The sequence below is a fragment of the Muntiacus reevesi genome, chromosome 2 (genome assembly GCF_963930625.1).
Source record: "Muntiacus reevesi chromosome 2, mMunRee1.1, whole genome shotgun sequence".
NCBI classification, from domain to species: domain Eukaryota; kingdom Metazoa; phylum Chordata; class Mammalia; order Artiodactyla; family Cervidae; genus Muntiacus; species Muntiacus reevesi.
Window position 1 is genome coordinate 17,787,258 of NC_089250.1, and position 23,874 is coordinate 17,811,131.

The following is a 23,874-nucleotide window of genomic DNA, read 5'->3' on the forward strand; positions in this document are numbered from 1 at the left end:
GAAACCACTGCAATGAGAAGCCCATGCACTGCAATGAAGAGTAGCCCCAGCTCACTGCAACTAGAGAAAGCCTGTGCGCGGCAACAAAGACCCAGAGCAATAAAAAAACAAACAAAATAAATTTAAAAAGTGGTACTCCTTAAAAAAAAAAAAAGAAATAAAGAAAGAGGAACAGGGGGAGAACGAAATGTGAGATGCTGGCAAAGACGATACAAAAGAAAAAAAAAAATCTATCCTGAGCAGAGCTGATATGTTATCTCATCTAATTCTCATATAACCCTGTGGGGGTGGATGACACTACTCCCATCTTCATAGATGAGGAGCCTGTGGTTAGGAGTCTGAGTGTCAGGCCCGAGATCACACAGGACAGGACTCAAACTCAAGTCCTGTCTGTTTCATCCTACTGCTTGCTCCTGCCTTATGCAGAAAACAAGCCACATAGTCAAAAAGTCACAGCAGGGGAGTCGTAGTGAAAGAAAAATGTAGGTGCAAAGTACACCTGGACACTCGCAGCGCATCTGCCTAGAGATGACACACGGTCATTGGCACCAAGAAAATGTAAGAGGAGAAAAAGGCACACACAGTATAGGAAGCCAAACTAAAACAGGATTTCACGCAGTAACAGCTCAGCTCCAAGGGAGGCTCTTTCACATCAGAGCTTCTAAAGACTCCAGAACAGGGTTGTGTCTTCATAGACATGACCATGGGTGCTATGTCATAGCATCTCCCCGCTCTAGAACAGCTATGCTAAGCTAGGGTCCCTATCTGGCCATGGTCCTGACATGCACTCCTTAGGCTATGTGGAAAGGGAGGGCCACCTGGGTCTTAATGCTGTGTGCAACAAACAGATGGAAACAGAAATTATCTGATAATCATAGGATTTTGATGCATGATTTTAAAACAGTAATCTTCCCTTCTTCCAACTCCTAGTTGAAAGCGGAAAAGGATGAAGGTAAAGAGGTCAAAACACTTTGGCTTCAATTTCTCATTTTTGCTTTGGCAGTGAAGACCAATATGTTCTAGTGCAAGGAGGATTTCCCTGAGGGATTGCTGAAATTCTTAAATAGCCAAGCATGAGAATATTAGTGTCAGATGGCTTTTTAATTTGCAGAAGGGCAGAGGGGATATTTCCTAAAGATTCTTAAGAATGAAGAGTCATGACCTCGGCCATCACTGGAGTAAAAAAGGACTAGACATGTCCACTGAAATGCATGGAATAGCCCCCAGCAGAGCACATGTTCCAGGCTTTGCTTAGAAAGCAAGAAACAGCTCCCCAGGGCTGAATCTGCCACAATACCACCCTAAGACTGCTGGCCAGCTTTGTGAGTTGTTTCTTATAGCAAAATAGACCCACAGGTTACTGCACACCATAAAAAAATCACTGAAACCAGGAGAAAAATGAAAGGCAAACTTATTTCCTCAATTCAAAAACATATTTTGACATTCAAATACTTCTGAAGCCATGATTCATACCATCGAATATGAAATCTGGCTACCACCAGTAGGAATCAGCTATGACACAGTATTCCTTAACCACACACGTGTCAACTGAGTGGAACAGAAAAGGTGTCTTTTTGTCTTATCGTCATTTTATTTGTTATCTGCATCGGTAGCAGAAGACACAGTTCATTTAAAAAATTATCAGGGATTTCCCTGGTGGTCCAGTGCTTAAGAATCCACACTTCCATTTTGAGTTTATCTTTGTGTATGGTGTTAGGAAGTGTTCTAGTTTCATTCTTTTACATGTAGCTGTCCAGTTTTCCCAGCACGACTTATTGAAGAGGCTGTTTTTTTCTCCATTGTATATTCTTGTCTCCATTGTCAAAGATAAGGTGCCCACATGTGTGTGGGTTTACCTCTGGGCTTTCTATCTTGTTCCATTGGTCTTTATTTCTGTTTTTGGGCCAGTATCATCCTGTCTTGATGACTATAGCAATTTGAGTCTGTTCTAGTGAGGTGGATGAAGCTAGAACCTGTTATACAGAGTGAAGTTAAGTCAGAAAGAGAAAAACAAACATCGTATATTAATGCATATATGTGGAATCTAGAAAAATAGTATTAATGAACCTATTTGCAGGGAAGGAATGCAGATGCAGATACAGAGAACAGACTTGGGGACACAGTGGGGGAAGGAAAAAGTGCGACAGAGAACGTAGCATCGACATATGTACACTACCACGTGTAAAACAGACAACTGGTGAGAAGTTGCTATATAACACAGGGAGCTCAGCTTGGCACTCGGTGATGGCCTAGAAGGCTGGGATGGAGGGAGGGAAGGAAGGCTGATTTGCACTGTCGTAGGGCAGAAACCAACACAACATTGTAAAGCAATTTTCCTCCAAATAAAAAATAAGCTAAAAAAAAAAAAAGAATCCACGCTTCCATTGCACTGGGTTCAGTCTCTGGTTGGGAAACTAAGATCCTGCATGCCACACAACCGAAAAATAAATAAATAAAAATAAAATTAAAAATAAATAAAAAGCTTTAAAAAAAACTCACAGTGATGCAGCACTGAAATGTAAAGTTAAGGTCTGGCGAAGACTGACATCCATAGACAAGGACATGCAATTCATGGCAGCAGAAATTACTAGAGTGCTCAGACTGTAATTTTCAAACTCAAGAGAGATGGATTTCACAGATTTATGTATCATGAAGAATTACCATTTAGGTACCAAAGGCCTACCTATTAAACACTTGTAATTGGAATTCAAAAGTTGTTTCGCTTCCAAAAATATTCAAGACAATAAAGAAAAATAAATCTTTGTATTTAAGCAAATAAGAAATATTTTTAAAATTCATGATTTTTTTCAGTTCAGTCGCTCAGTTGTGTCTGACTCTTTGCGACCCCATGGACTGCAGCACGCCAGGCCTCCCTGTCCATCATCAACTCCTGAAGTTTACTCAAACTCACGTCCGTTGAGTCAGTGATGCCATCCAACCCTCTCACCCTCTGTCGTCTCCTTCTCCTCCAGCCTTCAATCTTTCCCAGCATCAGGGAAAGATTTTCACACGAGTCAGTTCTTCGCATCAGGTGGCCAAAGTGTTGGAGTTTCAGCTTCAGCATCAGTCCTTCCAATGAATATTTAGGACTGATTTCCTTTAGGATGGACTGACTTTTTCGGATGAGCCTAAAAATTACACTGTGAACTCTAAAGGTTGAAAGCAACAGGCTTGGCTAAGTGTCTGGGACGCTCAGCCTGTCTTAGAATCTTAAGATTCTCAATGTAAAGAGGTAAAGGCTCACATTTTATTTGTAATACCAAGAAGAAACAATTTGAAATTCTACAAGCAACTGTATGCTGTTATGTCCTAAAATGTCCCTGAACATTTGATGCAGTGTCTTCCACCTCCAAAAAGAAACTGTAAAGGAATTGATCAATGAAATAGGATAACGATGCTGAATGTTCTCAAGATGAGAAGTGAACAATGACCTTTGGCTTTAACCACATAAAAGTCACTGGTTATCTCTGGAGAAGGGTTGAGGGTGGAAACCAAATGGAGCCCCTTCAGAAGGGAGTGGGGAAGAGAGATAAGACAAGACAACCTATCTGAGAAGGTGAGTCCATTCAGTCAGTAGCAATTATAACATGCATTTTGGCTGTCACGCACAGTTCTTCCAATTTCATGGCTCCAAACATCTTTCTTTTAAACTGAATTTTTATTTTTATCTACTTATTTTTTTCTTTCGGCTGCACCACACAGCATGTGGATCTTAGTTCCCTAACCAGGGCTCAAACCCAAGGCCCCTGCAATGGAAGTATGACGTCTTAACCACCGGACCCCCAAGGAAGTCCCCTGCAGATGTGCTGTGCCATCATTTAACCACTTCTCTACTGCTGGAAATGGATTATTTGCCCTTCTTTTCAAGAATAATGTTATGAGCCAGATGTTTTCCTTTGCTGAAAAATTATATGCAGCAAGGCTTAAGGATAAAACTGGAAATATCAATTAATTCTTGTTGCCTTTCTATGGGGTAAGAAAATCTCCGGTTTTGGGTCTTGGTCAGTATTCTGCACCTGGCACCAAAACCCCCAAAGGACTGGGGCTGTTGGTAAAAATAAGTCAAGAGTGGTAAACTCTGCATTAATGAGCTCAAGCAGCATGTGTCCCCACCATGCCCTGGCCTTCTCTCTATTTTCAAGTATTTATGGCCATTTCTGTGAGCGCATGTGTCTAAAACATGATATACCACGTGCCATGGAAAAGATATCAGAAAAATCTGAGGTGCATTTAAGAGTTTTCAGCGGCAACCCAGTTCTAATTCTTTTTCTATAAATTTTACCAAAACTTTTTAGTAAATTCTAACATATTTTACTAAAATTTTAGTAAATGAGTAAATTTCTAGTAAATTTTAAAATTACTAAATTTTCTCTCTTTCTCCTCAAAGATGCACTGACAATGTTTTCTACTCTACTTTGAAGTTAGAACTGAAGTTAGAATTATTTTCAAGATAGGAACTGAATTTTTACTCCCACACATTCTCGATGATTCATCCCTTAAAAAAAAAAAGCAAAAAACATCTATTAACCATATTTTTCTCCCAGATCATCTTCTATAAGTAGCTGGGGTGCGGTGTGTGTGGGGGGCACTCCTATTTTGCTCACATTTGCCTTGTGACACGTGGGCCCACCCACGGCTGAGGCTGGGGGACCGCTGAGCCACCTGGGGCAGACAAGACCCTTCTCCAGGGTCGGAGCAGAGTCCAGAACTCAGAGACAAAACCCAGCACTGTCACTTATGGGCTGGGGAACCCTGGGCAAGTTACTTAAACCTCTCGGCACTTCAGTTTTCTCATCTTCGAAAGATGTGATAACTAGCTACCTCACGGGGTCCAGGTGAGAGCCTATAAGTGAACGCATGTACAGTCTGTTCAACAGGCCTGGCTGAGCTCTGACACTCAGTAGCTGTAGCCCCAGTACCAAAGGCAACTGGAGCTGAAGCCTTCTTTAGCCTCTGAAAGGCCTGGAAGGCTGAAGACACCCCGACAATAATCCTTTAGAAGCTGGCATTATTTTTCCTATTTTACAAAGTTTAAGTAACTTGTTCTAGATCAGAAAATTAGTGAGCTGTAATAGTATGGAATCACTAATTACTTTACTTAAAATAAGTGCCACTTTGAATCACTGCCTTAGATCCATTATTTAGAGTCTGATTAGCAGCTTAGGGTTTGAGGAGAGAGATTTTGGGTGAATGCAGTAGCTTTGGTGCTTGAGACTCAGCTTAAATGTCACGTCCTCAAAGAAAAGCATGCCCCCTCAAGATCTCCACCAAATCATATTGGATGCTCCAATGCTCAAGGATTCGGGCTGATTGGATATTCTGATCATGGTTGTAGAGAGAAGGGTGACAGTGAACAGAGCAAGTCACTCTGTTCCAGCCAGCAGTCTCCTGACCAGGAACCTAACGCTCAGCCCATCCTTTCCCCACCAGGAGAACCAACTGGCTCCACAGGCATTCTTGGTTGTAACTGGCAGGGGTGGGAATGTCACGAATGGATAGAAAAGGGAGAGTGTTTTAAAATATATACATATCTTTTTTTTTTTTACAATAGCTTCTTTAACGATTTTTTTAAATTGGAGTATTGTTTGTTTACAATGTTGTGTGAGTCTCAAGTGTACAGCAAACTGGTTCAGTTATACATATACAAATTATTTTTCAGATTCTTTCCCATATAGGTTTTTACAAGGTACTGAGTATAGTTCCCTGTGCTATACAGTAGGACCTAAATAGACATTTCTCCAAAGAAGACACAAAGATGGCCAACAGGCATGTGAAAAGATGCTCAATATCACTAACTGTTAGATTAAAAAGTGCAAGAGAAACCGTTAGTCGCTCAGTCATGTCCAACACTTTGCAGTCCCATAGACTGTAGCCTGCCAAGTTTCTCTGTACATGGAATTCTCCAGGCAAGAATACTAAAGTGGGAAGCCATTTCTTTCTCCAGCGGATCTTCCCAACCCAGGGATTGAACCCGGGTCACCTGCGTTGTAGGCAGATTCTTTACCATCTGAATCACCAGGGAAATGAAAAGCAAAACTACAAATCCAGTCAGAATGGCCATCATTAAAAAGCCCACAAATAATAAACACTATAGAGGGTGTGGAGAAAAAGGAACCCTCCTTCACTGTTGGTGGGAATATAAGTTGGTGCAGCCTCTGTGCTTATCAGTATGTGCATTCATGCTAAGTCGCTTCAGTAGTGTCTGCCTTTATGCAACTGTAGCCCACCAGGCTTTGGGGATTCTCCAGGCAAGGATACTGGAGAGGGTTGCCATGCCCCCTCCAGGAGATCTTCCCAACCCAGGGATTGAACACACATCCTTTGTGTCTCCTGCGTTGGCAGCTGGGTTCTTTACCATTAGCACCACCTGGGGAGCCCATGGATACCAGTATGGAGGCTCTTTAAAAAAATAAACCTAGAGTTACTGTATGATCCTTCAATCCCACCACCAGGCATATATCCAGAGCAAATTCTAATTTAAAAATATACATGCACACCCCAATGTTAATAGCTGCACTATGTACAATAGCCAAGATACAGAAGCAACCTAAATGTCTATTGACAGATGAGTGGATAAAAAAGATGTGATATGTATGTATGTATTTATGTAGGTATCTATATATACACATACATGTGATGGACTATTACTAAGCCAAAAAAGAATGAAATAATGCCATTTGCAGCAATATGGATGGACCTAGAGATGATCATATTAAGTGAAGTAAGTCAGACAAAGACAAATATCAAATAATAGCACTTATTTGTGGAATCTAAAAAAATGACACAAATGGACTTAACTTATAAAACAGAAACAGACTTACAGACATAGAAAATAAACTTTTGGTTACCAAAGCGGAGAGCAGGGCAGGGACTAGGAGAAATATAAATTGGAAGTTTGGGATTGACATATACTCACCACGATATACAAAACGGGTAAAAAACAAAAAGAAAACGGACCATCTCTTGTTTCCCTAAAGGAAACCGAGAACATGGGTCTGCTGCATGGGGCCACTACGTAGTTGCTGTTATAATAACCATGTTTCTTACTTCTTCTCTTAGGTTGGGAGGACCTAGAGAAATGGGTGATTCAAAACCAAATATACCTAGAGACCACTTGTTTATTTTCACATGAACTCATTTAACTACACAGTGATAGGTCATAATTTTAGACCATGACTCTTTACTGCTCAACTCATTCATTATCTCAAGAGGCAGTAATGGGATGCAAGCTCTCTGCCAGACTTCATGGTAATGCTAGAATCTGTACCTTGAATATTTGGTGAATGGATGAATAAAGGTCAAAGTCTAAACAGGATGGCAGACATGAAAATAATTTAACACCACATAACAATAATTTAAGGGCTCCCCCTCAGGAGTAAAGAATTCACCTGCAATGGAGAACCACAGGAGATGCATGTTCAATCCCTGTGTAGGGAAGATTCCCTGAAGTACGAGATGGCAACCTGCTCCAATATTCTTGCCTAGAGAATCCCATGGACAGAGGAGCCTGGTGAGCTATAGTCGACAGAGCTGCAAAGAATCAAACACAACTGAGCGACTGAGCACACACAAACAATAATATGAAAGATATAAAATAATAAGGGATCAGAGAAGAGAGATCACTCATTCTCTAGGGGTGAGAAGTTGTTCTCTGCAGCCTGAGACGATGGTGGGATGCACAGAAGCTGAGATCATGGACCAGCACGTTGGATGCTAGAAGACCTGGGGTTCAGCCCTGCCCTCACTGTGGTAAAATGTTGAGAAACTTGGCCTGAACACTGTTGGCTTCTCGATCTATAAGACGAGGATATTTCACTGAATTTTTGTAAGGATTAAATAAGATAACACCGAATGCCTCATACACATGAGATGCTGAGAAAGTGCTAAGAGTGATCGATCGTGTCACCACTGCCCTTGCTGAGTCAGTGTGTATATCCTACGAGAAGAATGCCAGACTCTGGAAGCACATGGTGGGTTGACGGAGTTGGGAAATCTAGTGAGGCCCAAGCTAATCTCTGGATTTGGATCTGCACTTTCTTTGCAGCCTGCCTGCTGCCCTCTTAGTCGCTCAGTCGTGTCTGACTCTTTGTAACCCTGCGAACTGGAGCCCTCCAGGCTCCTCTGTCCACGGGATTTTTCAGGCAAGAATACTGGAGTCCGTTGCCATTTCCTCCTCCAGGGGATCTTCCTGAATCAGGGATCGAAACCAAGTCTCCTTCACTGCAGGTGGATTCTCTACTGCTGAGTCATCAGGGAAGCTCCTTTTTTGCAACAGTGGGTCTCAAAGTGTGAGTCTCAGACCAACAGCCACAGCATCACCCAGATATTTGGAAATGCAAATTCTTCAGCCCCACTCCAAAATTATTGAATCAGAAACTCTGGGGGTGAGGACCAACAATCTGTATTTTTTTTTTTTCTTTTTTAATCTTTTTTTTTTCCATTTATTTTTATTAGCTGGAGCCCATTATACAATCTGTATTTTAAAAAGCCTCCCACGTGATTTGTTTGCATGATAACCACTGGTCTACAAATAGATGGTAAAATTTTTAAAAAAGTGTGGGAGAGAGGTTCCAGATGGAGGGGACAGGTGTATACCAATGGCTGATTCATGTTGATATGTGGCAGAAACCAATACAATATTGTAATTATCTCCAATTAAAAACAAGTAAATTTAAAAAAATGTCATAGGCAAGTACAAGGTATATGAAGATTACGAGAATCAAAAGTTTCAGTCAAGACAAAAATGGCTTGTGCTTTATGTCAAACGCAAGGAAAGAAGGCACTCACCATGTGCCATGGCCTGTATTATTTCTGTGTTGAAAATGCATAGGAAATTGTCTATTTACTGTTTAAAAGTACAGAATGAGGGAACTCCCTAGCGGTCAAGTGGTTTAGATTGCGCTATCACTACCCAAGAGCCCAGGTGCGATCCCCTGGTTGGGGAACTAAGTTCTCACAAGCTTTGTGGCATGGCTAAAAAAATAAAAGATTAAAAAAAAAAAAACAGTATGGAATGAAAAAGAATCAGGTTAGATATGGGATCTAACCTGGTTAGATATTGGAAAATCCAGCTTATCCTTATCACTAATGTTCCTTTCCTGGGCAACGTGTAACCTCTTGAGGAAAATGCTCACTCAATTGCTATGGGACTTGAAAGCACTTCCTTTCCTTATTCATACGGAAGAAGCAGATTCACAGTGTAAAGATGGTGATGATGATGATGGTTAAACAAGGCTTCCCGTTCTTTGATGTGGGGTCTCTGTCCCCTGCCCTTGACTTGAGCAGTCTCTGACTGCTATGACGGATGCAGTATTAAGGAAGTGACGCTCTGTGTGCAGGGCAGGCCAGGAGAGGCCATCACAGGGTGGTTCAGAACTGCCTCCATACACTCCCCGTGGAAGCCCAGCTGTCACCCTGTGAGAAGCCAGAGCCACTTGGAGAGGCCACAGGAGACACTCTGGTTACCCGTCCCGGCCCAGCTCAGGGGCCAGGCTGGCGAGTGAAAATTCCTCCATGTAAGCCCAGTCTCCAGCAGTCTGCACCACCTCCAGCTGTTCAAGTCTCTCCACCCGAGGTCACAGACATCACGGAGCTGAGGCCAGCGAGCCCTGCGGGGGCGAGTCCTGACCCACACAATCCGTGATCTGTTGCGCAGATCTGTTATGGTCTGTTATGCAGCTGTTGACAACGAGAGCAAATGATCACTGCAGCCACCACTCCAGGGTACCTTCTACAAGTCCAGCATGGTACTATGCTCTTACACTAGATTCTGGCTTGTCGCACCTGCTCTGCAAAATATGTTAGTCAGCTGCAAGTCAAGAAATGGAGGCTGTGAGCAGAAAAGTGTCACGCAAAGGCACAATTGGTAAATGACTATTTATGTCAATATTCAGTGCATTAAAAAAAAGCCAAATGTCAGTCTTTATCCAAAAATAATAATGAGAAAACGGCACAAATTGTGATGATCATTTTGTAATGAATAGAACGATCAAATCACTGTGTCGTGCACCAGGAACTAACACAGTGATTGTAGAACTGTACTTCAAAAACAAAGAAATTCATAGAAAAAGACATCAGATTTGTGGTTACTGGGGGGTGCGGTGGGGATTGGAAAAAGGTGATCAAAAGGTACGAACTTATGCTTATAGGATAAATAAGCATTACGGATGTAGTGTACATCATGATGCATATAATTAACACTGCTCTATGTTATATATTAAGGATGTTAAGAGAGTAAACCCTAAGAGTTTTCATCACAAGGAAAAAAATTATTACTTAGATTTTATATCTATAGGAGATGAAGGATATTCACCAAACTTATTGTAGTAACTGTTTCTTGATCTACATAATTCAAATCACTTAAATACACTGATAGGGGCTTCCCTGGTGGCTCAGTAGCGAAGAATCCGCCTGCCAATGCAGTAGACACAGTTTCTACCCCTGATCCGAGAAGATCTCACAACTAAGCCCATGCATCACAACTACTGAGCCTGTGCTCTAGAGCCCAATAGCTCTAGAACTACTGAAGTCGGTGTGCCCTAGAGTCCATGCTCCACAACAAGAGAAGCCACTGCGGTGAGAAATCTGCCCACTGCAACTAGAGTAGCCCCTGCTCCCTGCAACTAGAGAAAAAGCCCACATAGCAACGAAGACCCAGCACAGTCAAAAATAAATAAATACATAAAATTTATTTTTTAAAAAGTAAGTGCACTGATAACTTCTGTTTAGTGGGCAGTGCATACACATCCTTTCCTAAAATTCAAGTGAAATCACTCCAGAGAAGTCTGGAAAGCAAGGAAGGATGCCGCTGCTAGATGAAAAATCTTGAGGAATTTCTGGAAGATGTTAAGAAGAAGGGATTATACAGAGAACCACTAGAGCGAGGGAAGCAGTGGTCCAATGTGGGTCTGGAGGAGGGCTGTCAAACACAGAGCAAAAGAAAATGCCCAAACTCGGGGTCAGCAAAGATGGAAGTCCACGGACAAACTCAAGTAATTAAGGACTGATGCTATGGGCCATTTGACTCCTCTGTCACAAGAAACAAAGAGAAACTGCAACTGCCCTGGGTCTAGAATCAGCAAGAACCCTTGCCCTATACACTATGGGAGAACTGGCTCATAGGTTCTTAAGGTGGGACTTGAGCCAAGAAAACAAAAACAAATAAAGCAGTTTGGGACCCAGAAAGTTTGGGACTCTGTAACAGACATGAGATCCCAGTCCAATCAGCCAACCATTCATCCATCCTTCCATTCATTAGAAGGGGTTCAGAAAAGAAATGTCCACATTCATTGAAATGCACTAAGAACTCTTAGGAGCTCCACTTTCAGCATAAGGCATTGCTGATCTCGGCAAATAGCCCCCAAGGAGGGCTGAAACTTACACATCTGATCTTTATCCAAACCAAACAGGAAAGCTGCCGTCTGTCAATCACCACATCCATCTATGGAACCCGTCAGCCTCATAGTCAAGAAAGAGGCTTGTTCAGCTGCCAAGTAAGTCATACCACCTTCTTATGTTATTCTAGCCTTTCAATAAAAGTATGAATCAACAACCAAGATTTCAAAAAGTCTTTTCAGCTATGCTGAGAGGGGCAGCATTTTATTTGTATTATATTTGTATTGGACAGGGTTCCAGAGAACCACAGTCTTCTGTTTTTACAAGTGCCTAAGCATTTTGACTCAACTCTCCCAGTAACTGGCACAGCACTATGGTTGGATAACAGTTCAACTATTGGAACTCAATGGATAACAGTTCATGTTAATATGTATTAGCACCTTTAAAAAAGAATAGTAGGAGTTATAAATATGGGACAATTACTATAGATCAGACACAGATAGTATCTCATTTAATTCTCAAAGCAATCTTAGGATGTAGTGACATTATTCTAATTTTATGGGTTATAAAACTTAGGGCTGGAGAAACAATAATTTGCACAAGCTCAGAGGACTGGACTGTGCCCAGGTCTCGGTCGAAAGCTCATGTTCGCAATCATGCCACACAGCCTTCTGAAGACACAGACCGACGGTGATCATTAAGAGGTAGAGTTTGGCAGCTATTTTGCTAATGCTGCTGTTACAGTATCTACTTATCCAGTTTGAATGTAACTGAGTTCGTGTCTGTCTTTCACAACACACTGAGGTCAGGCAGAAAATCCTGTATTTTCATCCAAGCCTGTGACACACATCACGTACTCAGTAAATACATTCAGCTGTTGGGAGATCCTGGCTAAGGGATTTAACCTGAGTCTGTGGTATAGTGTCTGATATACTATACTAAGCCATTATTTTTATCACCACCATCATCATTTTTGTTACTGTATCTCCCTCTAAAACCACCGTGTGTTAAACACTACTGTGTGCTAAGTCGCTTCAGTCGTGTCTGACTCTTTGCAACTCTATGGACCGTAGCCCGCCAGGCTCCTCTGTCCATGGGGTTTCTCTAGGCAAGAAAACTGGAGTGGGGTGCCATTTCCTTCTCCAGGGGATATAAAACCACTAGTGGAGACAAATGTCCATCACTTGCTCACACACCACATACAGGTTCCCACATCCCAAGCAGAACTTGTTTACTTCTGCCTGTTGTATTACTGTGTTCCTGAACGGCCATTTTTCCACAGAGAAGGCACAGCTTTAAAATACTAAGCTACTGGAAAGGACATCTGTCAGGTGTGTTTCTAGGACAGAGATTGTTGTGGTCTTTTTTTTTTGGTCACGCCACACAACATGTGAGTTCTTAGTTCCTCACTAGACCGCCAGGGAAATCCCTAGGACAGAGATTCTTAACCATTCTGAACTAGAGAGGAACTGCACTGGAATCTCCCTAAAGCTTTTTCGAACTGCCCCCATGGCACTTAATAAATCCACAATCCAAATCTCATCACTATCTTCCGCCCTGGAAGGGAGGTGTATTTTTGGAGTTGAGGACCATCACAAAGACAGCTGCTGTTGTGAGGGTGTGTTATGCTGTGAGCTAGCAGATGAAAGCTAAAGAGAAAAAAAAGAGTTGACAACCACCGTTGCCTAGGGCAACCAATCACATTAGCCGGATGTGGGTTTACGGTATCCTGCTCTACGTTTTACTTCCACTCTTTTTTCAGTCCCTGTTACTTTTAAGAAGAATCCAAAAACATAAGGGTGAGGATGGGAGGGTGGACAGAGGGGAAGATAAAGAATAAAAAGTAAACAGTGGCAATTTGTTGTTGTTTTTGTTGCTTAGAGGGCTAATAAAGCATTTTGGGTGTAGACTTAGTTATGCATTAAAATCTGGTTTCAAGGACACACCCCACAGTAATAGAAAATGCTTTTTGTTTCTTTTTCCCCTTAGTTTTCTTCATAAGGCATTTAGTATCCTCCATACAGCTGAAGAGTCAACACTTGGTTAGGGTACAGTATTTGTGCAGTTACCTAGAGCTGCACTGGCCAGTTCGGTAGCCACTAGCCACAGGCGGCCACGGGGCACTCGAATTGGGGCTCGTCCAAACCGAAATGTGCTGTAAGTGTAAGACATGCTGGATTTGGAAGATTCAGCATGAAAAAAGAAAAAGAATTCATCCACAATTTCAATATGACTTACATTTACTGTAATTTAGTATAATTAATATTAGCTCATTAAATGGTCATTTTGGATACACATGTACTAAATAAAATAGATTACTAAATTAACATCCCGTGTTTCTCTTTGACTGTTTCTAGTGTGGCTTCTTGAAAATGTAAAGTGATTTATGTGGGGACTTTCCCAGCAGTCCAATGGTTAGGATGCTGTACTTTCATTGGAGGGGCATGGGTTTGATCCCTGGTCATGGAACTAAGATCCTTCATGCCGCATGGCATGGCGAAATAAAAAAAAAAAAAAAAAAAAAATCTATGTTGCTTGCATTATACTTGTGTTGAACAGGGCTCCAGAGAACCAGAGTTTTCTGTTTTTTCAAGTGTTAAGCATTTTGACTCAAAGGTGGTAGACCTTGGGGACTGTACCACATAAACGTAATCTGAGTATTATACACTAAGAGTTAAATCGAAATCTCCCCATTTCCTTTCCCGCCACCCTGTATGCCCCAGCTCTGCTGAACAATTTCACGCATGTAGTGCTTGAGGTAGCCTTTTTCCACTGGGCCTCCCAGAAATATCTTTATCCCTCAAAATGCCTTTGGTTACCCCACTACTATGTCTTCCCTACAATCACTCCCATCACTATCTTATGCTTATCACAAACCGTTATGTGTTTATTTGCAGGCCTGGGTCTCCCACTAGACCAGAAGCTTCTGGAGGTTCGGTGCCATATCTTATTTTGTTTCACACCTTCTACTCTGGCACATGGTCAGCCCTCGACAGATATGTGATAAGACTGAAGAAAAAGTTCCAGTGTCAGCATCTTCAGCAGAGTGTCATTCAACTTGAGTGTCCATGTAAGCACAGAAGTCCCTTCTGTGAATCTCGAATGAGGGGTGCTTTTCTGCTCTGAGGGTCCGGGCAGTGAGCTCCCTGGACGTTTCAGCTTTTCTCTTCTACGGCAATCTTGGGCGCATTTGCTCACAGCATCACACTGCACTTACCCACGTCCCGGGCCCAAGCTACTTCATCTCTGTTTGCCACATACAATGGCGGAAATATAAGCACCACGTCAGTCAACATATAGTCTTGATTTTCTAAGAAACAGTCTTGAGTTGATACGCCATATCATTTAGGAATTTAACTAGAAGGGAGTCATTCCCCTTAAAAAATAATAAAATAAATGATGTTTTTATTGCTACATCCCAAACCTCACCAGTTCATTGACCCATCAACTATGAATTTTATGTTATCAGCAGAGATGAAAGAGTTCGTTAATACCATAGTCAGTCACTGAATTGAGATCATTCTGTAAATTGTCTGAAAAAGATTCTGTGGTATTTTTTTCTGCCACATAATTGATTTGTTCATTCTTTTCTTTTTCAGATGAAATTCTAATAATGCACTTCACTGAAAAACAAACTTTCGCCTGTGGGCGAAAAAACAGTCTACAACATGAACTATGATGCAGACAATGAAGTAAGCAGAATTCTACTAAGTGCTACTCTCTCATAATTACACTGCCCTGACACCTACTGTAGCCAAAACCAATGAAATGTCAGCTATCTTGATCTCAGTAGTTACTTCCCAGAAGCCACTTCCAGCTTTCCAAATGTCACAGTCGTGTTACCTACCATTCTTCAACAGCTGCTAGTGAACTCTTAGTCCTGCTCTAACTCATGCATCCATTTAAAATCCATCTGGTCTTAGATTTTGAAAATATAAGTATCTTAACCTCAGGGCACAAAAACCTCCTTTGTGGAAAAGGCCGTTGTTTTCCCTTTCTCAGAATCCTGATGTTAAACTCATAATCTTAGAGGGGACTTCCCTGATGGTGCAGTGGTTAAAAATCCACCTTTCAGAGCAGGAGACATGGGTTCAATCCCTGGTCTGAAAACTAAGATCCCACATGGCACAGGGCAACTAAGCCCACAGGCCACAATTAGAGAGAAGCCCATGTGCCCCAGTGAAGAGCCAACGTGCCGCGACTAAGACCCAACACAGCCAAACAAATAAATTCCCAAAACCCTCACAATCACAGAAACCTTTTATAAGGCCCATGTCACTGGTTGTGAATTCATGTACAAATATGGGGCTTTTCAATATTCATTTCTCGCTCTCTCATTTATTAAAAAGAACTCTCACTGTCTTGAGTTTCGAGGGCATGAAATATTACTGATTAGCTGACTATATTCTTATTTCATTTATACGATAAAGATTGTTGGTCAATTCTTTCAGCAAGTTTCAAAAGAAGAGTTTAAAGCACTAGGATCCTAAAGAGCTAGTTTTACATCCCAGTTCTTAAACTGTAATCTTGGGTAAAATTCTTAAAACTCTCTAAACTGTCATTTCTAATCTGTACAATGAGAATTAATGACAGTACCTTCCCCCAAAGTTACTTAGGCTGAAAGACTTTAGCCATTTATGTAATAAGCACATAGTTATCACCAGTTGACATTTCATATCCATGTCCAAAACTTCTTTTTTTTTTCCAGATTTCTCTTTCAATTTATTTTTAATTGGAGTATAAGTCCTTTACAATGTTGTAGTTTCTGCTGTACCACAACATGAATCAACTATATGTATACATATGCCCCCTCCCTCTGAAGCCTCCCTCCCCAAAACTCAACTCACAGCTTCCCCTCTAAACTGCCCACGTGGTTGATGCCAGTTCCATCCTTCTCATTGTTTGGGTCAAGAACTTTCAAGTCATCTTTGGTTCCTCTTTCTCTTAAATCCCACATCCACTTTGTCAGGAAATCCTGTTGGCACTACCATTAAAATATATGCCGATTCCCAAAGCTTCCTAATAGATTTCTGACTTTATCCAGCTTTTTCTCAAGCAATCACAGTGAGCCTTTGACATGTAAGTCAGATCACATAACTTAACTCAGTATAAAAGTCAATGTTTTCATGATGGGTTTCATGATGTGATCTGTCATCTCTTCACCCTCCTCTCACATCTCCAACCACACGTCCTATTACTCTCGCCCTCCAGGCCACACAGGTGCCTTTTTCCTCGAACGCACCAGGCTTATGTGCCTTATGGCCTCAGCACTAGCTGTTCACTCTGTTCAGAGCACTGTTCCCTCCGACAGTCAACTCCTTCAAACCCTGGCTCAGGTCTTACCTTCCCAAGGAGGCCAGGCCTGACCATCTTAAATTTGACACTGCAATTTTACTTCGTTCAACTTTACCTTTTCAAATGGGACTTTTTACTCACCTATATTATTTACTTATTTATGATGCTTACTGATGATTGTCTGTGTCTCCTCATTGAAATATAGCTCCCCAAATGCAGAGATCTCCGTCTCTTCCATTCACCTGGAATAGTGCTTGGCAAATATTTTTTGGAATGACTGAATTGTATTTAAAGTAGAAATTGAAGTAATATGGAAATCAGCAGTTCCTAACTTATGTATGCTTTACCACACTTAAAAGTTATAGTTTTCCCATGGTGAATCTTGGTTACTTCATTAATGACTAAGATTCTACTACTTCCATGGTACTTCCTCTTAACCATTGGTAATCCACTTTGTTTTCATGCTATTTAAATTAAAATAAATTGTCTTTACTTTATAGGACACTGTATTTATGACCATGTTTTGAGTCAGTGAAGATTCTAATTTCGGCTTCCCAAGGGACTTCTCTGGTGGTCCAGTGGCTAAGATTCTGCGCTCACAATGCAGAGAGCTCAAGTTACATCCCTGATCCGGGAAGTAGATCCCGGATGCTGCAACTAAGACCCAGTGCATCCAAATAAATAAACTAATAATAAATAAATATTTAAAAAATAATTTCAGTTTCCCAAGTGCCAATATACTCTAATTCCCAGTTTGACATCTTTGTAAATGCATGTACCTGCTTTGTAAATCCTTTTCAAAAAAATCAGCACATTCAGAATAATGATGACCTCTATCAAGAAAAAGTGAAGTGAAGTTGCTCAGTCATGTCTGACTCTTTGTGACCCCATGGACTGTAGCCTACCAGGCTCCTCCGTCCATGAGATTTCCCAGGCCAGAATACTGGAGTGGGTTGCCATTTCCTTCTCCAGGAGATCTTCCCCACCCAGGGATTGAATCCAGGTCTCCCGCATTGTAGGCAGACGCTTTACCATCTGACCCACCAGGGAAGTCCATCATGAAAAAAGGGTAATGCTATTGAGAGGAAGTCAGAGGTACTGGAATTATTTTCCTTCTTAAGCTACGTGATATGTATCTTGACAGAGGATGAGATGGCTGGATGGCATCACCGACTCGATGGGCATGAGTTTGAGTGAACTCCGGGAATTTATGATAGACAGGGAGGCCTGGCGTGCTGCGATTCATGGGGTCACAAAGAGTCGGACACAACTGAGCAACTGAACTGAACTGAACTGATGTATCTTGATGTTGGCTTTTATTACTATTTGCTATAATTAATGGGCTTGCCTTGTGGCTCAGCTGGTGAAGAATCCACCTGCTATGCAGAAGATCTGGGTTCAATCCCTGGGTTGGCAAGATCCCCTGGAGAAAGGAAAGGCTACCCACTCCAGTATTCTGGCCTGCAGAATTCCATGGACTGTATTAGCGCATGGGGTCGCAAAGAGTTAGACATGACTAAGGCACTTTCACACACTCACGTATATATCTTACACCATCTTCTGTATGTATGAAATATTTCATAGTGAAAAAGGGAAAATAAATCTAGTGTTTGCTTGTTCTACTATCACTCTGTATTTTCCCTCCAGTTTGATATGATATAGATCTATGGACATAAATCTCCTGGCCAATTTGTAGAAACAACTATTGTGTGATTTAGCATTTATCCCCGCTCCCAGCCTACAGCCATTTCACTGATGAGTCTGTGATATGAGATCAAATCAGAAGGATCCCCAGCAGAAATAGGAAAAAAAAAAAAGCTACTCACTGTTCACTGATTTAATTAACACAGTCCATTATCAAGAGGATTGGAAATATAATAAAGCTAAAAATGAAATCACATGGGGACTTCCCTGGAGGTCTAGTGGTTAAGACTCCGAGGTTCCAATGAAGAGGGTGTGGGTTCGATCCCTGGTCAGGGAACTAAGACCCCACATACTGTGCAACACAGTCAAAAATTAAATCACATGGTTGCTGCTAAAGAAGATTATTTTTCCAAAAGACATGTTTTCCCACTTTCCCAAAAAGGCATGTTCTTTGCCGGCCTACCTTCACTTCATCCTCCCTGAACCCCGTGTGGTGTAGGAATCTGATAGGTGCTCCCAGAGCACAGGGCCTCGGTCATGTGTGGGGCTGTAACTGCTCATTTATGTCTCCCCTATTAAACTCGAACTTCACCGAGGAAAGGGCTCCTGTTCTTTTTCACCATTTAAACCCTTGCCCTTGGTATAGCACCTCGAGTGTTGGTGTCATACTGACTCAGTTCAAAGGTCAGCTAAGCTTCTCACTCCCTGGGTAAGCTTCTTAACCTCTCTGCCCTTTCATTTCCTCAACGATAAAAGGGGTTAATAGGAGTATAAGCCCAGGTGTGTGTGTGCATGTATGCTAAGTTGCTTCAGTTGTGTCCAACTCTTTGCAACCCTAAGGACCGTAGCCCACCAGGCTCCTCTGTCCATGTGATTCTCCAGGCAAGAATACTGGAGTGGGTTGCCACGCCCTCCTCCAGATCTTCCTGACCCAGAGATAGAACCCAAGCCTCATTATGTTCCCTGCACTGGCAGGTGGGTTTTTACCACCATCGCCACCAGGGAAGCTCCATAAACCCAGAATGAATGAAACAACACATCCAAGTTAGTTAACACAGGGTCTGGTACAAAATACAAGCTAAATAAATATAATAACTGTTTACAATGACCATTTGGTGATAAAGAGAAAACTGAGTTGACAGAGAAGAAAGACTAGCTCTTATAATATGATTCTTAGTGATTCAAGTGCATAGATGATGTTTAGAAAATATTTGAAAAAAAAAAAGAAAATATTTGGAAATGGAGTCAGGAATTCAAGCTTTAGAACAGGAGCTGAGAAGGTGTGGTGCCTTACGGCAATGCTATAGCTCTGCCTGCTCAAGTGTCAGGGTTGGTAGGGGCCAGCTGGGTCTCAGGGCTTAGGTAGATTGAGGGTACCATCCAGAAGTGGAACTAATATCGCTGGACATTTAGTAAATGTTATTTGAGTCCCAACTATGGTGCAAGGAATTTGGCTAGGTGATGGGGAAGCAATTGTAAATGTTTTGGTGTGACAGACTATGACACACAAACAATTTATTACAAGCTTCAGCACATACTAAAAGGTATTGAGTATAAAAATAATTAACATTGAAGAGGATTAGAAGTAAATGAAAATCATGTTTGTGAAAGTGGGATGGTTTCAAGAAATTGAAAGTGGTATATCAAATACAGGCATTTACGGTGATGCATTTTTTAAAGGCTTTTTATGTGAATCATTTTTAAAGCATTGAATTTGTTACAATACTGCTTCTGTTTTATGTTTTGGTTTTTTGGCTGCAAGGCATGTGGGATCTTAGCTACCTGACCAGGAATGGAACCTGTATGCCCTGCATTGGAAAGGAAAGTCTTAATCACTGGAACACCAGGGAAGTCCCGGCAATGCATTTTATGAGCAGTTCATACTAACAGTAATATGAAGATATCTAGAACTTTTAATTTGTTATTTTAAAAAGTCAAAAAATAGTGGGTGATTGGTATACGTTCTCAGGATGAACGCGCGTTCAAGTTGCTCTATCATGTCTGACTCTTTGCAACCCCACGGACTGTAGCCTGCCAGGCTCCTCTGGCCATGAAATTTTCCAGGCAAGAATACTGGAGTGGTTTGCCATTCCCTTCGCCAGAGGACCTTCCCAACACAGGGATTGAACCTGGGTCTCCTGCATTGCAGGCAGATTCTTTACCATCTGAGCCACCAAGGAACGAAACCTAGTAAGCAGCACTTAAGATTTAAAGAAACTGAGTCATAAAGTAATCCATATTACAAAGTTATATTTCCTGAGAATTAACACTTGAAAAAATTTGAAATCAATTATACAGACCTACCCAAGCTTGGGCTCATCAATTTCCTATTGAAGTTTTTCAATAGAATGTAAATGCGCCTTATTACATGTAGACCAGAAATTCACTGTTTCTTGAGAAACTTCTCAGAAACAAAAGACTTCAAAAGATTGGACTCTAACAACATCTGTTATCATTTTCTCCATTCTTTTTTGTTAGTGATCAGCCATTCTTTGTCAGCATTCAAGACAGGACAGATTCAAAGAATTCTGGAAACTCCTCAATTCCTATTTTAATGATAGATATCAGGTATGCCAATAATCTTTACTGATACGGTTAGAGAGATCAAAGCAACTTAATTAACATCATTTTTTTTCTAGTTAAAGGCAGGTCTAGAAAAGAACCCAAGTCTCCCAAGTATCCGGGAAAGATATAAATATCAGTAATAATGTAAAAATGACTAAGAACTGGAAAGAAAGTGAAGTTGCTCAGTCATGTCCGACTCTTTGCAACCCCATGGACTATAGCCTGCCAGGCTCCTCTGTCCATGGGATTCTCCAGCCAAGAATACTGGAGTGGGTTGCCTTTTTCTTTTGATCTTCCCAAGCCAGGGAAGGAACCTGGTTCTCCCGCCTTGCATGCAGACTCTTTACCGTCTGATTCCCTGGTGGCTCAGAAATCTGAAGATGACATTAAATTTCTTAGACCTTTCACAACACGTTGAGCAGACAGGAAATACCACCCAGAAGACATTACAGAAATTTCCTCATAGATTCTCTGTTAATTTTGCTAGCCAGCGTTACTCTAAGGCTGCCCACGGTCTGTCCCAGTATTTCAGTATTCAGGCCAGAGAGAAAATTGACCCTGAGGTTTACTCAAAGAGACAAAGGCCCGGAAACCTCCATTCAGAGGCCTAGACTTTAAAATCACTAGTAGCTAGTACTCGTGGCTCTGTTTAAACCACATTACACCTCAGCAGTAATAAACCCCTGAGCTTTTTCCCTATGGTACTTCTGCTGATACTCCCTTTCTATAACGATCGCATTTAAAGTTATTTGTGAACCGCTTTGCAGTGAGAGGCACCAGGAACAAACATGTTGAGCATTCCACAACGGTCCGAACGATAAGAAACACCTTCCCAGAAGGAAGATAAGGGGTGCACTGGATGAGGTGTTCTGCGGGACCCCTGACCTGAGATCCTCCTGGATAGAACGACATCCTGGTTAATTTGCTTCGTGCTTCTAAAAGGGCGCTCTGGATACTCATCCCAAGCCAAATCATAACACCTGTGCCGGGTGTCCAGCTCGTTCCTCTGCTATTTTAAAGCGAAAAGGACAAACATTCGGAGGCAAAGTTATTTTTAAAAAGAAGAAACAGCCGTCTGAAAGTTTTCAAGGAAAGAAACACTAAGACGCGACAGTCTTGTGACCGTCACTCTCAAATTCTCACACGACCTGCACTCAATGCATGGCGCCCGGAAATGCCCCCTGAAATGACCCTGGAAGCCCTTCAGCGCCGCTCAGGCTGGGGCTCCCGGACCCGCTGGACAGGAGAGGGTGCACCGGTTCCCCGTCTGACCTGGGAGCAATTTTCTGGGCAGGAAATCAGTCAAATCTGACGAAACCCAGCTCGGGGAAGGCGAGCCTCGGCCCCAAACCCCGCGGAGCTGGGTCAAGGGCAGGGGTCGGCGGAGGGGACCGCCCTCCAGGGCCCAGCGGAGCGGCGCGTTCACCGGCCCGGCCTTGGGTACGACTCCGGTCGGGAGACATCCCGGGGCGGGGAGTCGGGGGCCGGGGGTGGCCCGGGTGCCGCTGCCAGGGCCCCCGGTGCAGGCGGGCCGGCGCCACTTACCTCGACGGCTGCTCCGGGCGCGCGGACACTCGGCGGAGACTCGTGCGCGGGGGCAGCTTCGGGGCGGCGGCCGGGAGGCTTCGGGGAGCGCGGGCTGCGCCCCGGCTCGGCTCGGCGGCTCGGGAGGAAGTGGTGTCAGCCCGGCCCGGCCCTCGCGGCGCGCAGACGTGGGGCGCTCGGCGCGCGGCTCCGCATGGAGGTGCGAGGAGGGCGCCTGGTGGGAGACACACCCACGGTGTGTCGCGGATACAGACGCCTGAAGCCCCGGGGCTGCTTTTTCCGACTCGACGGCTCTGTGCCTCCGCGCATCTCCCCCTCCCCCTCCCCACCTCCCACGGCCCACCTCCCCCTCCCTCCTTCCCCTCCCTCCTCCTCTCTCCCCCCTCCCTAAAGAAGACCACAACTTGGGTTGAAAGCGGGGGAAAGGTGCGCCTTCCTCTCACCCTCCCCTACCTGCGTGCGGGCCCTCCTGTCTCGGAGGCGTCCTCTGGATTGTCGCCTCGGTGTATCTATCACAGGCCAAGGGATTGGGGCCCAAACGTCGGTTCCACCAAAGCCCGAGAAGCCGGTTTCTTTTGCAGCGGTGTTCGTAAGTGTCGACTTCAGCCCTTTTGGGGCTTCCTCTTTTCGGGCCAGTTGTGCAAGGCCCTGCTTGCAGGCCGCGCGCCGCCCGCGGTAGGGCGGTCTCCGTGGTAGAGCTGGGGCGGGGAAGGTTGCACTCCTCAGGGGCAGTGCCTTGATTATCGGGTTGGCAACACCCTAAAGACTAATGACACTCAGTTGGCGGGCGAGGCTGTGTCCTCTCCCATATAGCTGGTGGAAATCCAAAATAGCCAAAACCTTGTGCACGGGGATTCGGCCACATAGATTTAACTTACATCTGCAGTGACCCTTTGACCCAGCGATCTAAGATCTAAGATCATTGGAAAAGGCCCTGATGCAGGGAGGGATTGGGGGCAGGAGGAGAAGGGGACGACAGAAGATGAGATGGCTGGATGGCATCACTGACTGGATGGACAAGAGTTTGAGTAAACTCCGGGAGTTGGTTATGGACAGGGAGGCCTGGCGTGCTGCGATTCATGGGGTCACAAAGAGTCGGACAGGACTGAGCAACTGAACTGAACTGGGAAGAACCCTGTGAATTTTGGAAGAGGAATCTCCAGAGAAAAAGTGGGTGAAATCTGAAAACAAAACAGTTAAAGCCAGGTTTGGAAATGTGGTTGAAGTCACTTTGTCTGTCATTCTACAGCTTGATCTGTAGGGAAGGTGGTGGAGACCTGATGGCATAAATTAGACCCATAAATTCATTAGGTAATTTCAGATAGTAAAGCCATTGAATAGTTAATAAGAAACTGTTTGCCATCTACCCTTCTAAGAAAAAGCAAAACAGTAGTGATGAGAGTAATTCCTGCTCTCAAGAAAGGTACATTCTAGTTGGGAGAAAACAGACAATATACAAATTAATATTTAACATGTCAAGTAATGTCAGTA

General features: G+C 43.0%; 1 protein-coding gene across 1 annotated transcript in view; it reads right to left on the reverse strand.

Moving 5' to 3' along the window:
* The window catches only part of APBB1IP (amyloid beta precursor protein binding family B member 1 interacting protein), a 71,591-nt gene extending 48,547 nt beyond the window's left edge, over nucleotides 1-23,044 (reverse strand). The window contains exons 1-2 of the mRNA XM_065919553.1: nucleotides 22,837-23,044; nucleotides 22,384-22,597 (exon numbers count right to left, since the gene is read on the reverse strand). The gene's annotated coding sequence lies outside the window, so the exon portion shown is untranslated. The remainder of the gene's footprint in view (nucleotides 1-22,383; nucleotides 22,598-22,836) is intronic.
* Between the last annotated feature and the right edge of the window lie 830 nt (nucleotides 23,045-23,874).